We start from the raw sequence: 15,093 nt of genomic DNA on the forward strand, positions 1-15,093 counted from the left end.
GATCTTTTCCCAATCTGTTGGTTGCAGTTTTGTCCTAACCACAGTGTCCTTTGCCTTACAGAAGCTTTGCAGTTTTATGAGATCCCATTTGTCGATTCTTGATCTTAGAGCATAAGCCATTGGTGTTTTGGTCAGGAAATTTTTTCCAGTGCCCATGTGTTCCAGATGTTTCCCTAGTTTTTCTTCTATTAGTTTGAGTGTGTCTGGTTTGATGTGGAGGTCCTTGATCCACTTGGACTTAAGCTTTGTACAGGGTGATAAGCAATGATCGATCTGCATTCTTCTACGTGTTGCCCTCCAGTTGAACCAGCACCATTTGCTGAAAATGCTATCTTTTTTCCATTGGATGGTTTTGGCTCCTTTGTCAAAAATCAAGTGACCATAGGTGTGTGGGTTCATTTCTGGGTCTTCAATTCTATTCCATTGGTCTATCTGTCTGTCTCTGTACCAATACCATGCAATTTTTATCACTATTGCTCTGTAATACTGCTTGAATTCAGAGATAGTGATTCCCCCTGAATTCCTTTTATTGTTGAGTATAGCTTTAGCTATCCTGGGTTTTTTGTTATTCCAGATGAATTTGCAAATTGTTCTGTCTAGCTCTTTGAAGAATTGGATTGGTATTTTGATGGGGACTGCATTGAATCTGTAGATTGCTTTTGGTAAAATGGCCATTTTTACTATATTAATCCTGCCAATCCATGAACATGGGAGATCTTTCCATCTTCTGAGGTCTTCTTCAATTTCTTTCCTCAGTGTCTTGAAGTTCTTACTGTACAGATATTTTACTTGCTTGGTTAAAGTCACACCGAGGTACTTTATATTATTTGGGTCTATTATGAAGGGTGTCGTTTCCCTAATTTCTTTCTCAACTTGTTTCTCTTTTGCATAGAGGAAGGCAACTGATTTATTTGAGTTAATTTTATACCCAGCCACTTTGCTGAAGTTGCTTATCAGCTTTAGCAGTTCTCTGGTGGAACTTTTGGGATCACTTAAATATACTATCATGTCATCTGCAAATAGTGATATTTTGACATCTTCTTTTCCGATCTGTATCCCTTTGATCTCCTTTTGTTGTCTGATTGCTCTGTCTAGAACTTCAAGAACTATATTGAATAAATAGGGAGAGAGTGGGCAGCCTTGTCTAGTCCCTGATTTTAGTGGGATTGCTTCAAGTATCTCTCCATTTAGTTTAATGTTAGCAACTGGTTTGCTGTATATGGCTTTTACTATGTTTAGGTAGTGTCCTTGAATTCCTATTCTTTCCAGGACTTTTATCATGAAGGGGTGTTGAATTTTTTCAAATACTTTCTCAGCATCTAATGAAATGATCATGTGGTTCTGTTCTTTCAGTTTGTTTATATAATGGATCACGTTGATGGTTTTCCGTATATTAAACCATCCCTGCATGCCTGGGATGAAGCTTACTTGATCATGGTGGATGATTGTTTTGATGTGCTCTTGAATTCGGTTTGACAGAATTTTATTGAGTATTTTTGCGTCGATATTCATAAGGGAAATTGGTCTGAAGTTCTCTTTCTTTGTTGTGTCTTTGTTTGGTTTAGGTATAAGAGTATTTGTGGCTTCGTAGAAGAAATTCGGTAGGGCTCCATCTGTTTCAATTTTGTGGAATAGTTTGGATAATATTGGTATGAGGTCTTCTATGAAGGTTTGATAGAATTCTGCACTAAACCCGTCTGGACCTGGGCTCTTTTTGGTTGGGAGACCTTTAATGATTGCTTCTATTTCCTTAGGAGTTATGGGGTTGTTTAACTGGTTTATCTGTTCCTGATTTAACTTCGATACCTGGTATCTGTCTAGGAAATTGTCCATTTCCTGAAGATTTTCAAATTTTGTTGAATATAGGTTTTATAGTAAGATCTGATGATTTTTTGAATTTCCTCTGAATCTGTAGTTATGTCTCCCTTTTCATTTCTGATTTTGTTAATTTGGACGCACTCTCTGTGTCCTCTCGTTAGTCTGGCTAAGGGTTTATCTATCTTGTTGATTTTCTCAAAGAACCAACTTTAGGTTCTGTTGATTCTTTCTATGGTCCTTTTTGTTTCTACTTGGTTGATTTCAGCTCTGAGTTTGATTATTTCCTGCCTTCTATCCTCCTGGGTGTATTTGCTTCTTTTTGTTCTAGAGCTTTTAGGTGTGCTGTCAAGATGCTGACATATGCTCTTTCCTGTTTCTTTCTGCAGGCACTCAGCGCTATGAGTTTTCCTCTTAGCACAGCTTTCATTGTGTCCCATAAGTTTGAATATGTTGTATCTTCCTTTTCATTAAATTCTAAAAAGTTTTTAATTTCTTTCTTTATTTCTTCCTTGACCAGGTTATCATTGAGTAGAGCATTGTTCAATTTCCACGTATATGTTGGCATTCTTCCCTTATTGTTATTGAAGACCAGTTTTAGGCCGTGGTGGTCCGATAGCACACATGGGATTATTTCTATCTTTCTGTACCTGTTGAGACCCGTTTTTTGACCAATTATATGGTCAATTTTGGAGAAAGTACCATGAGGAGCTGAGAAGAAGGTATAACCTTTTGCTTTAGGATAGAATGTTCTATAAATATCCGTTAAGTCCATTTGGCTCATGACTTCTCTTAGTCTGTCGACATCACTGTTTAATTCTGTTTCCATGATCTGTCCATTGATGAGAGTGGGGTGTTGAAATCTCCCACTATTATTGTGTGAGGTGCAATGTGTGTTTTGAGCTTTAGTAAGGTTTCTTTTACGTATGTAGGTGCCCTTGTATTTGGGGCATAGATATTTAGGATTGAGAGTTCATCTTGGTGGATTTTTCCATTGATGAATATGAAGTGTCCTTCCTTATCTTTTTTGATGACTTTTAGTTGGAAATTGATTTTATTTGATATTAGAATGGCTACGCCAGCTTGCTTCTTCTGACCATTTGCTTGGAAAGTTGTTTTCCAGCCTTTCACTCTGAGGTAGTGTCTGTCTTTGTCTCTGAGGTGTGTTTCCTGTAGGCAGCAGAATGCAGGGTCCTCGTTGCGTATCCAGTTTGTTAATCTATGTCTTTTTATTGGGGAGTTGAGACCATTGATATTGAGAGATATTAAGGAATAGTGATTATTGTTTCCCTTTATATTCATATTTGGATGTGAGGTTATGTTTGTGTGCTTTCATTCTCTTTGTTTTGTTGCCAAGACGATTAGTTTCTTGCTTCTTCTAGGGTATAGCTTGCCTCCTTATGTTGGGCTTTACCATTTATTATCCTTTGTAGTGCTGGATTTGTAGAAAGATATTGTGTAAATTTGGTTTTGTCATGGAATATCTTGGTTTCTCCATCAATGTTAATTGAGAGTTTTGCTGGATACAGTAACCTGGGCTGGCATTTGTGTTCTCTTAGGGTCTGTATGACATTAGTCCAGGATCTTCTGGCCTTCATAGTTTCTGGCGAGAAGTCTGGTGTGATTCTGATAGGTCTGCCTTTATATGTTACTTGACCTTTTTCCCTTACTGCTTTTAATATTCTTTCTTTATTTTGTGCGTTTGGTTTTTTGACAATTATGTGACGGGAGGTGTTTCTTTTATGGTCCAATCTATTTGGAGTTCTGTAGGCTTCTTGTATGTCTATGGGTATCTCTTTTTTTAGGTTAGGGAAGTTTTCTTCTATAATTTTGTTGAAGATATTTACTGGTCCTTTGAGCTGGGAGTCTTCACTCTCTTCTATACCTATTATCCTTAGGTTTGATCTTCTCATTGAGTCCTGGATTTCCTGTATGTTTTGGACCAGTAGCTTTTTCTGCTTTACATTATCTTTGACAGTTGAGTCAATGATTTCTATGGAATCTTCTGCTCCTGAGATTCTCTCTTCCATCTCTTGTATTCTGTTGGTGAAGCTTGTATCTACAGCTCCTTGTCTCTTCTTTTGGTTTTCTATATCCAGGGTTGTTTCCATGTGTTCTTTCTTGATTGCTTCTATTTCCATTTTTAATTCCTTCAACTGTTTGATTGTGTTTTCCTGGAATTCTTTCAGGGATTTTTCCGATTCCTCTCTGTAGGCTTCTACTTGTTTATTAATGTTTTCCTGTGTTTCCCTAAGTGTGTTCATGTCTTTCTTGAAGTCCTCCAGCATCATGATCAAAAATGATTTTGAAACTAGATCTTGCTTTTCTGGTGTGTTTGGATATTCCATGTTTGTTTTGGTGGGAGAATTGGGCTCCGATGATGGCATGTAGTCTTGGTTTCTGTTGCTTTGGTTCCTGTGCTTGCCTCTCGCCATCAGATTATCTCTAGTGTTACTTTGTTCTGCTATTTCTGAAAGTGGCTAGACTGTCCTATAAGCCTGTGTGTCAGGAGTGCTGTAGACCTGTTTTCCTCTCTTTCAGTCAGTTATGGGGACAGAGTGTTCTGCTTTCGGGCGTGTAGTTTTTCCTCTCTACAGGTCTTCAGCTGTTCCTGTGGGCCTGTGTCTTGAGTTCACCAGGCAGCTTTCTTGCAGCAGAAAATTTGGTCTTACCTGTGGTCCCGAGGCTCAAGTTCGCTCGTGGTGTGCTGCCCAGGGGCTCTCTGCAGCGGCAGCAACCAGGAAGACCAGTGCCGCCCCTTCCGGGAGCTTCAGTGCACCAGGGTTCCAGATGGTCTTTGGCTTTTTCCTCTGGCGTCCGAGATGTGTGTGCAGAGAGCAGTCTCTTCTGGTTTCCCAGGCTTGTCTGCCTCTCTGAAGGTTTAGCTCTCCCTCCCACGGGATTTGGGTGCAGAGAACTGTTTATCCGGTCTGTTTCTTTCAGGTTCCAGCGGTGTCTCAGGCAGGTGTCCTGCCGCTCCTGGGCCCTCCCCCACGGGAGCCCAGAGGCCTTATACAGTTTCCTCTTGGGCCAGGGATGTGGGCAGGGGTGAGCAGTGTTGGTGGTCTTTTCCGCTCTGCAGCCTCAGGAGTGCCCACCTGACCAGGCGGTTGGGTCTCTCTCTCACCAGGTCTGGGAGCAGAGAGCTGCTGCAGGCCGGGATCCGCGGGTGTGGGACTTCCGTTAAAACCGAAAATATTACTTTTTAACTGGTAATTTTTTGAATCTAATAAAATAATAAATTCTTTGTGCCTTTTATCATTTTATGTGGTACCATACATTTGTGTGTATATATATATATATATATATATATATATATCTGATACAATATGTATTTTAAATTAAACTTGTATGTTTGGGATCTAAGAACTCTTACCTGATTGAAGATTAATTTTAATGATGTCTTGAATCTGTTCACAAGCATTCTATTGAGAATATGTTTGTATCAGTGGAAATTAGTCTGCAATACTCACTCTTCCTTTCTTTCTGTCAGTTGTCTGTAATTCTTTTTCCCTCTCTCTGTACCGTTCCGTTTTCTTCATTGTCCTCCTGTCTCACTATTTCTCCTTTTTTTCTCTGTCAGTTTTTGGATAATACCAGATTAAAAATAGAATTTTAATGTATTCAATACTTTTGTCCACTTTATGCAATAGTCTAAGAAATGGTCAATGCTCTTTAAATGTCAAACAATTTTTAAATTGAATACATGTGGTTCTATGATATTTTAGGTGGGAGATATTAAATACCTGACTCTGTGTCATTGTTTAGTATAGTTCTGTTTAAATTATGCACATTGAGCTGATTTAATATTGGTACATCAAATACATCTAGTAAATCATTAATGTTTTAAAAAGTGTTATAGATTTCTGACTGTAAATATAAAAAGTGTTTTCTCCACTTCTCCTCTCTTCTCTTTAATTTTGTTAATTCCACTCTTTCTTTACCTAATTTGTCCAGAGGTTATGACAATCTTGTTAATATTTTCCAAGAATGAACACTTCTTTCATTCATTACATTGTTGTCTTCATTTTATTTATTTCAGGCATGCTGAGTTGGATATACATGTTAAAACCTTCCACAAGGCTCCAGAGCCACCCTGAAAAAGAGGGCAAATAGACTGTAGATCAAAAATTGTGGGGTGTATCAGAGTGAAAGCATGTCTTCAGGATACGAGGAGTGCTGACAAACAGCAGCCGTGGTTCCCTGCACATTTTCAAGCCATTCACCAGTCCAGAATGCTGTGTAAATGCCTGAAAGTTGTTACTCCCAACGGACATACTATGGGCAGTTAGTGTCTTCTGTTGGAGGTTTGAACAGTTTTTGTAAGGGCTTATCATGTGGTAATTAAACAGTATTTTAATGTAGAAGTTATAGAAAAGTAGGGTTCAAAGACATAAAGTGATGTTGGTAAAATAAATGGGAAAATTGTCATCAAAATACATTGGTGGAAATTCTCAAAATTAAAAAAAATTAGAGTATATTCTACAATTTATGTACATAGAGAATGTTTAATTATATAGGGATGTTTCATAAAGTGACCTTAATAAATTTTGTTAGCTACAACAGATCTGCCAATTCTGTGAGTTTAATGGGAGCACATTATGTGATTTGACCTTAGTAAATTTAATTTACAGTGGCTATTTTCTAAAATACTAAGCATTATTTACATGTACACGTTTAGTAATGAGCTTCTATAAATAAAAATAAAAAACTAAAGAAGTATATATCAAGAAAAAATAATTAAATTCATCTTCATATCTAAACAAAATATTCACAAATGAAGAAACTCAAATCAATAAGAATCTAATGGCAAATATGTATCATCCTTATAAATTATGGAAATGCAAAACAAAATTATTCTGAGATTTTTTTTCATCCTTTTCAGAAAATTTAGGTTAATAACACCTGAGTCAACTTATTTTTAATGTGTTATGGAGAGAAGGGAACATTGCTATTCTTCTGGTGGGAATGCAAACTTCTATAACAACTTTTGAAACCAATGTGATGTTTCTTTAGGAATATGGAAATGGATACACCTAATGATATAACTCGAGGGTATATATACAAATGTTGATTCATCCTTGTATATAGACCCTTGACAATTTGGAAATATCCAAGTTGTTCCTTAACAAATGAAGGGATAAAGAAAATGTGGTGCTTTCACAGATTGGAAAAAGGAAAGGATGTAATTTTCAAGACAAAGAATGGAACTTGTGAAAGTCATCATAGATGAGGTAATCCAGATCAAAAAGGAAAAATGGGATCCAAATTCACTTTAATCTGAATTTTAATTCTCCAAACTGTGTATCTGTATGATCAGTTTAGTGTAAGTGTCAAGGGACATGTTCCAGACTGTCCTCATTTTGGGAAGATTAAATATACTTGTGGATTGCTGAGGGACACAGTCAAAACAGGAATGTCAAATGTGAAGAAACAGGGAAGAAGGCAACAATGGAGGGAATATAGAAAAGTAAAGCAAAGATTGAGAGATATTTGAGGCATTGAATGGAAACCTAATGGGATAGAAATACAAAATATTATTTTAATTTTATACTGAGGTAACTAAAGATTTATAGCTATAAAGACAGAAGATAAAACATTGACTGGGTTTATCTATGTGAAATTTCAATACTAAGTAATGAAAATTATGGATTTCAACTGTCAGTAAACCTGAAACAATACAGATAATGAATATTATCCTTAATATTGTCCTTAAGGAGACAGACGTGAATATCTCTACTGTTAACATAAATATCTTGTATTATTAACTATATATGTAAAATATTCTAATTTGTAAAATAATTTGTAAATAATCTAATGTGTAAAATAATTCATTTGTTTATATTTTGAATGTCATTGCCCAAGCTGGTATTTTTCTTGAATCCCCAAAGCCATTCTGATCCTCTTCGTTTCTCATATGGTGCACCCCCATCTCCTTGCCCACTTCCACTTTAGCCGTCCAACATCCCCCTTCTCTGGGGTATGACGTCTCCACAGGACCAATTTTCTCCCTTCCCAGTTATGGCATATGAGGCTGTTGTCTTCTCCATATGCTCTACGATCTATGTAGCAGAAGCCATTGACTGACCCAAGTATTTTCTGGTTGGTAGTAAATTTCCTGAGCCTCTCAAAGGTAAACTTAATGATCCTGTTGTTCTTCATATTAGGCTCCAATCCCCTTCAGATCCTTCAGTCATTCCCCTAACTCTTCTTTTCTGGCTGTCAGGTTCTGTTCAATGGTTAGCTGTATCTACATATGTCACGGTCAGGTGATGGGAGAGCCCCTCAGAGGACAGACATATTAGGGTCTTATCTGCAAGCATATCTTGAAATCAGGAATAGGGGCAGGATTTAGAGTCTGTGGATGAAATGTATCTTATGGTGGAGAGGTCTCTGAAGGGCCTTTCCTTCAGTCTTTGCTCTGTTTTCTTATTTGCATTTTTTAGGCCTTGAATATTTATAGGATAAATATTTTGAACTCTGTGGGCAGCACCTTTCCTTTACTGGGGGGCATGCCTAGGTACAGGAGGCAGTCTCTAGTGTCTCTGTCACTTTGCTGCTTGGTATTCCAAGTACCTTCATCCCAGTAGTTTTATGGGAACCTCCTGCATCCCTGGCACCTGGGACTTTCCTGGGGACACCCAAGTTCACCACCCATCACTGATGCTTATTGTCATTTATTCCACTTTTCCTCTGGAATTCTCTCTTGTCTCATTTCATTGCTGCAACTCGCCCCACTTTGTCCATCATTCTCTACCTCCTAATAAGTCCCTCCATCCTTCTGCCTTCGTGATTATTTTGTTATCCTTTCTAAGTTGGTTGAAAGCATCCAAATTTGGCCTTCTAACATGTTACTCTTCATGTGATAAATGCTCTGTATAGTGGGCATTCTGAGATTTGGGGCTAACATCCACTTGTCACTGAGTTCATCCCATGTTATGTTCTTTTTGATATCTGTTACTTCACTAATTTCCAGCTCCATCCCTTTGCCTATAAAGTTCTTGGTGTCCTCATTTTTAATACCTGAGTTATGCTCCTTTGTTTAAATATAGCACAATTTCTCTATTTATTCCTCAGTGGAGTTGAGGTATATCATGCTTGTTTCCATCATTTGACTATTGTAAGTAGGGCTGCTGTGAACCTGTTCAACCACATTTCCCTTTTGTATGTGGATCAAGTTTGTTTATATGTGTTGAAGTTAGTGCTAAAGCTGGGTCTTGAGGTAAAGCTATTTGCAATTTTCTCTGAACATCCAAATTGATATCCAAAGTGGCTGGATAGCTACTAATCCCAACAGCAGTAGAGGAGTGTTCCACTATCTCTACATCCTAGCCTACTTTGCCACTGCATCAGTTTTTTCTCTTAGTCATTGAGATTGGTGTAATGTAGAATCTCTGGTTAATTTTGATTTGCATTTTTCTGATAACTATGGATGTTGAACATTTCTTGATGTGTTTCTCAGCTATTGAGATACCTCAGTTGAGAATTCTTGGTTTGACTCTCTAACCAATTTTAAAAGTTTGGATACTTGGTCGTCTGGGACAGTAAGGAAGGGGATATCAATGGGGAAGGGACAACCAGTATAAAACGTGTGGGGAAGAAGTTAGGTGTGATGGAGAGGAAAGATAAAAACAATTGAAATGCAAATAAATACACAATTTAATGAAAATGGAAAAGAGTAAACTTCCACTTCTAAAATCTTACTGTTAAATAAATATAGCTTTTGAGATTTAAAAAAATATTTCCTATGGAAATTAAAATTGTATATGCATATGGAAGGTAAGTCCTCAGCACTATGTGTGCTGGTTATCTGGAGCCTGAGAATTATATTTGTCTCCTATATCTACCTTTTAGAATAATTTTAGGAGTGTTTTTTAAAATTATTTCTACAAAATATTTGAGCCTGACAATTCTATGTTGAATATGTCCAATTGTTATTACAATGATACAGAAAATTTACTTAATCTTTTCACAAAAATTGTCACATATGTTTCAACACTGAATCAATATGAATTAGGGTGGATATTATAAGATATTATTAACTTATTGTTTTCATATAAAAGCAAATTATGTTATTTATTGGCTCTTTTTATTTGTTTTATTGTATGAAGTATCAAAATCTACATTTGCATCCCATTATCATTTACTTGAAATATTAATTTCATTGATTGTAAAATGGCCCAGATGCAGTGGAAAATGGGAGTAATATGTGGACTGCTGAGAAGTGTACAGTCTCCACTTTGTGAAGCTTGGCATATATCAAAATCAGAAAGGTAGAGTGACTGAAAGTCATATATAAAAAAGAAATAATTGGTGGGAGGGAGAGCTAAACCCTCAGAGAGGCAGACACGCCTGGGAAACCAGAGAGACTGTACTCTGCATACACATCTCAGACGCCAGAAGAAAACACCAAAGGCCATCTGGAACCTTGGTGCATTGAAGTTCCCGGAAGGGGTGGCACAGGTATTGCTGGTTGCTGCCGCCGCAGAGAGCCCGTGGGCAGCACCCCGCGAGCAAACTTGAGCCTCGGGACCACAGGTAAGACCAACTTGTCTACGGCAAGAAAGCTGCCTGGTGAAATCGGGACACAGAGGCAGAATTCCTCTAGGACCTGGCACGTCCTGTGTTTACTGGAAGTCCCACACCCTCGGATCCCGGCCCGCAGCAGCTCTCTCCTCCCAGAACCTTGGGAAAGAGACCTCACCGCCTGGTCAGGTGGGCACTCCTAAGGCTGCAGAGCGGAAGAGACCACCAACACTGCCCACCCCTGCCCACATCCCTGGCACAAGAGGAAACTGTATAAGGCCTCTGAGCTCCCGTGGGGGAGGGCCCAGGAGCGGCAGGACACCTGCCTGAGACACCGCCGGAACCTGAGGGAAACAGACCGGATAAACAGTTCTCTGCACCCAAATCCCGTGGGAGGGAGAGCTAAACCCTCAGAGAGGCAGACACGCCTGGGAAACCAGAAGAGACTGCACTCTACATACACATCTCGGACGCCAGAGGAAAACACCAAAGGCAATCTGGAACCCTGGTGCACTGAAGCTCCCGGAAGGGGCGGCACAGGTATTCCTGGTTGCTGCCGCCACACAGAGCCTGTTGGCAGCACCCATCGAGCTAACTTGAGCCTCAGGACCACAGGTAAGACCAACCTTTCTGCTGCAAAAAAGCTGCCTGGTGAACTCAAGACACAGGCCCACAGGAACAGCTGAAGACCTGTAGAGAGGAAAACTACACGCCCGAAAGCAGAACACTCTGTCCCCATAACTGACTGAAAGAGAGGAAAACAGGTCTACAGCACTCCTGACACACAGGCTTATAGGACAGTCTAGCCACTGTCAGAAATAGCAGAACAAAGTAACACTAGAGATAATCTGATGGCGAGAGGCAAGCGCAGGAACCCAAGCAACAGAAACCAAGACTACATGGCATCGTCGGAGCCCAATTCTCCCACCAAAATAAACATGAAATATCCAAACACACCAAAAAAGCAAGATCTAGTTTTAAAATGATATTTGATCATGATGCTGGAGGACTTCAAGAAAGACATGAAGAACTCCCTTAGAGAAACACAGGAAAAAAAATAATAAACAAGTAGAAGCCTACAGAGAAGAATCACAAAAATCCCTGAAAGAATTCCAGGAAAACACAATCAAACAGTTGAAGGAACTAAAAATGGAAATAGAAGCAATCAAGAAAGAACACATGGAAACAACCCTGGATATAGAAAACCAAAAGAAGAGACAAGGAGCTGTAGATACAAGCCTCACCAACAGAATTCAAGAGATGGAAGAGAGAATCTCAGGAGCAGAAGATTCCATAGAAATCATTGACTCAACTGTCAAAGATAATGTAAAGCAGAAAAAGCTACTGGTCCAAAACATACAGAAAATCCAGGACTCAATGAGAAGATCAAACCTAAGGATAATAGGTATAGAAGAGAGTGAAGACTCCCAGCTCAAAGGACCAGTAAATATCTTCAACAAAATCATAGAAGAAAACTTCCCTAACCTAAAAAAAGAGATACCCATGACATACAAGAAGCCTACAGAACTCCAAATAGATTGGACCAGAAAAGAAACACCTCCCGTCACATAATTGTCAAAACATCAAACGCACAAAATAAACATCAAACGCACAAAATAAAGAAAGAATATTAAAAGCAGTAAGGGAAAAAGGTCAAGTAACATAAAAAGGCAGACCTAGCAGAATCACAGCCGACTTCTCGCCAGAAACTATGAAGGCCAGAAGATCCTGGACTGATATCATACAGACCCTAAGAGAACACAAATGCCAGCCCAGGTTACTGTATCCAGCAAAACTCTCAATTAACATTGATGGAGAAACCAAGATATTCCATGTCAAAACCAAATTTATACAATATCTTTCTACAAATCCAGCACTACAAAGGATAATAAATGGTAAAGCCCAACATAAGGAGGCAAGCTATACCCTAGAAGAAGCAAGAAACTAATCGTCTTGGCAACAAAACAAAGAGAATGAAAGCACACAAACATAACCTCACATCCAAATATGAATATAACGGGAAGCAATAATCACTATTCCTTAATATCTCTCAAAATCAATGGCCTCAACTCCCCAATAAAAAGACATAGATTAACAAACTGGATACGCAACGAGGACCCTGCATTCTGCTGCCTACAGGAAACACACCTCAGAGAAAAAGATAGACATTACCTCAGAGTGAAAGGCTGGAAAACAATTTTCCAAACAAATGGTCAGAAGAAGCAAGCTGGAGTAGCCATTCTAATATCAAATAAAATCAATTTTCAACTAAAAGTCATCAAAAAAGATAAGGAAGGACACTTCGTATTCATCAAAGGAAAAATCCACCAAGATGAACTCTCAATCCTAAATATCTATGCCCCAAATACAAGGGCACTTACATATGTAAAAGAAACCTTACTAAAGCTCAAAACACACATTGCACCTCACACAATAATAGTGGGAGATTTCAACACCCCACTCTCATCAATGGACAGATCATGGAAACAGAAATTAAACAGAGATGTAGACAGACTAAGAGAAGTCATGAGCCAAATGGACTTAATGGATATTTATAGAACATTCTATCCTAAAGCAAAAAGATATACCTTCTTCTCAGCTCCTCATGGTACTTTCTCCAAAATTGACCACATAATTGGTCAAAAAACGGGTCTCAACAGGTACAGAAAATAGAAATAATCCCATGCGTGCTATCAGACCACCACGGCCTAAAACTGGTCTTCAATAACAATCAAGGAAGAATGCCCACATATACGTGGAAATTGAACAATGCTCTACTCAATGATAAACTGATCAAGGAAGAAATAAAGAAAGAAATTAAAAAGTTTTTAGAATTTAATGAAAATGAAGATACAACATACCCAAACTTATGGGACACAATGAAAGCTGTGCTAAGAGGAAAACTCATAGCGCTGAGTGCCTGCAGAAAGAAACAGGAAAGAGCATATGTCAGCAGCTTGACAGCACACCTAAAAGCTCTAGAACAAAAAGAAGCAAATACACCCAAGAGGAGTAGAAGGCAGGAAATAATCAAACTCAGAGCGGAAATCAACCAAGTAGAAACAAAAACGACCGTAGAAAGAATCAACAGAACCAAAAGTTGGTTCTTTGTGAAAATCAACAAGATAGATAAACCCTTAGCCAGACTAACGAGAGGACACAGAGAGTGTGTCCAAATTAACAAAATCAGAAATGAAAAGGGAGACATAACAACAGATTCAGAGGAAATTCAAAAAATCATCAGATCTTACTATAAAAACCTATATTCAACAAAACTTGAAAATCTTCAGGAAATGGACAATTTCCTAGACAGATACCAGGTACCGAAGTTAAATCAGGAACAGATAAACCAGTTAAACAACCCCATAACTCCTAAGGAAATAGAAGCAGTCATTAAAGGTCTCCCAACCAAAAAGAGCCCAGGTCCAGACGGGTTTAGTGCAGAATTCTATCAAACCTTCATAGAAGACCTCATACCAATATTATCCAAACTATATCACAAAATTGAAACAGATGGATCACTATCGAATACCTTCTACGAAGCCACAATTACTCTTATACCTAAACCACACAAAGACACAACAAAGAAAGAGATCTTCAGACCAATTTCCCTTATGAATATCGACGCAAAAATACTCAACAAAATTCTGGCAAACCGAATCCAAGAGCACATCAAAACAATCATCCACCATGACCAGGTAGGCTTCATCCCAGGCATGCAGGGATGGTTTAATATACGGAAAACCATCAACGTGATCCATTATATAAACAAACTGAAAGAACAAAACCACATGATCATTTCATTAGACGCTGAGAAAGCATTTGACAAAATCCAACACCCCTTCATGATAAAAGCCTGGAAAGAATAGGAATTCAAGGCCCATACCTGAACATAGTAAAAGCCATATACAGCAAACCAGTTGCTAACATTAAACTAAATGGAGAGAAACTTGAAGCAATCCCACTAAAATCAGGGACTATACAAGGCTGCCCACTCTCTCCCTACTTATTCAATATAGTTCTTGAAGTTCTAGCCAGAGCAATCAGACAACAAAAGGAGGTCAAGGGGATACAGATCGGAAAAGAAGAAGTCAAAATTTCACTATTTGCAGATGATATGATAGTATATTTAAGTGATCCCAAAAGTTCCACCAGAGAACTACTAAAGCTGATAAACAACTTCAGCAAAGTGGCTGGGTATAAAATTAACTCAAATAAATCAGTTGCCTTCCTCTATACAAAAGAGAAACAAGCCAAGAAAGAAGTTATGGAAATGACACCCTTCATAATAGACCCAAATAATATAAAGTACCTCGGTGTGACTTTAACCAAGGAAGTAAAAGATCTGTACAATAAGAACTTCAAGACACTGAAGAAGGAAATTGAAGAAGACCTCAGAAGATGGAAAGATCTCCCATGCTCATGGATTGGCAGGATTCATATAGTAAAAATGGCCATTTTACCAAAAGCAATCTACAGATTCAATGCAATCCCCACCAAAATCCCAATCCAATTCTTCAAAGAGTTAGACAGAACAATTAGCAAATTCATCTGGAATAACAAAAAACCCAGGATAGCTAAAGCTATCCTCAACAATAAAAGGACTTCAGGGGGAATCACTATCCCTGAACTCAAGCACTATTACAGAGCAAAAGTGATAAAAACTGCATGGAATTGGTACAAAGACAGACAGATAGACCAATGGAATAGAATTGAAGACCCAGAAATGAACCCACATACCTATGGTCACTT

This window comes from Rattus norvegicus, chromosome Y, assembly GCF_021556685.1.
Source record: "Rattus norvegicus strain SHRSP/BbbUtx chromosome Y, alternate assembly SHRSP_T2T, whole genome shotgun sequence".
Lineage (NCBI taxonomy): Eukaryota > Metazoa > Chordata > Mammalia > Rodentia > Muridae > Rattus > Rattus norvegicus.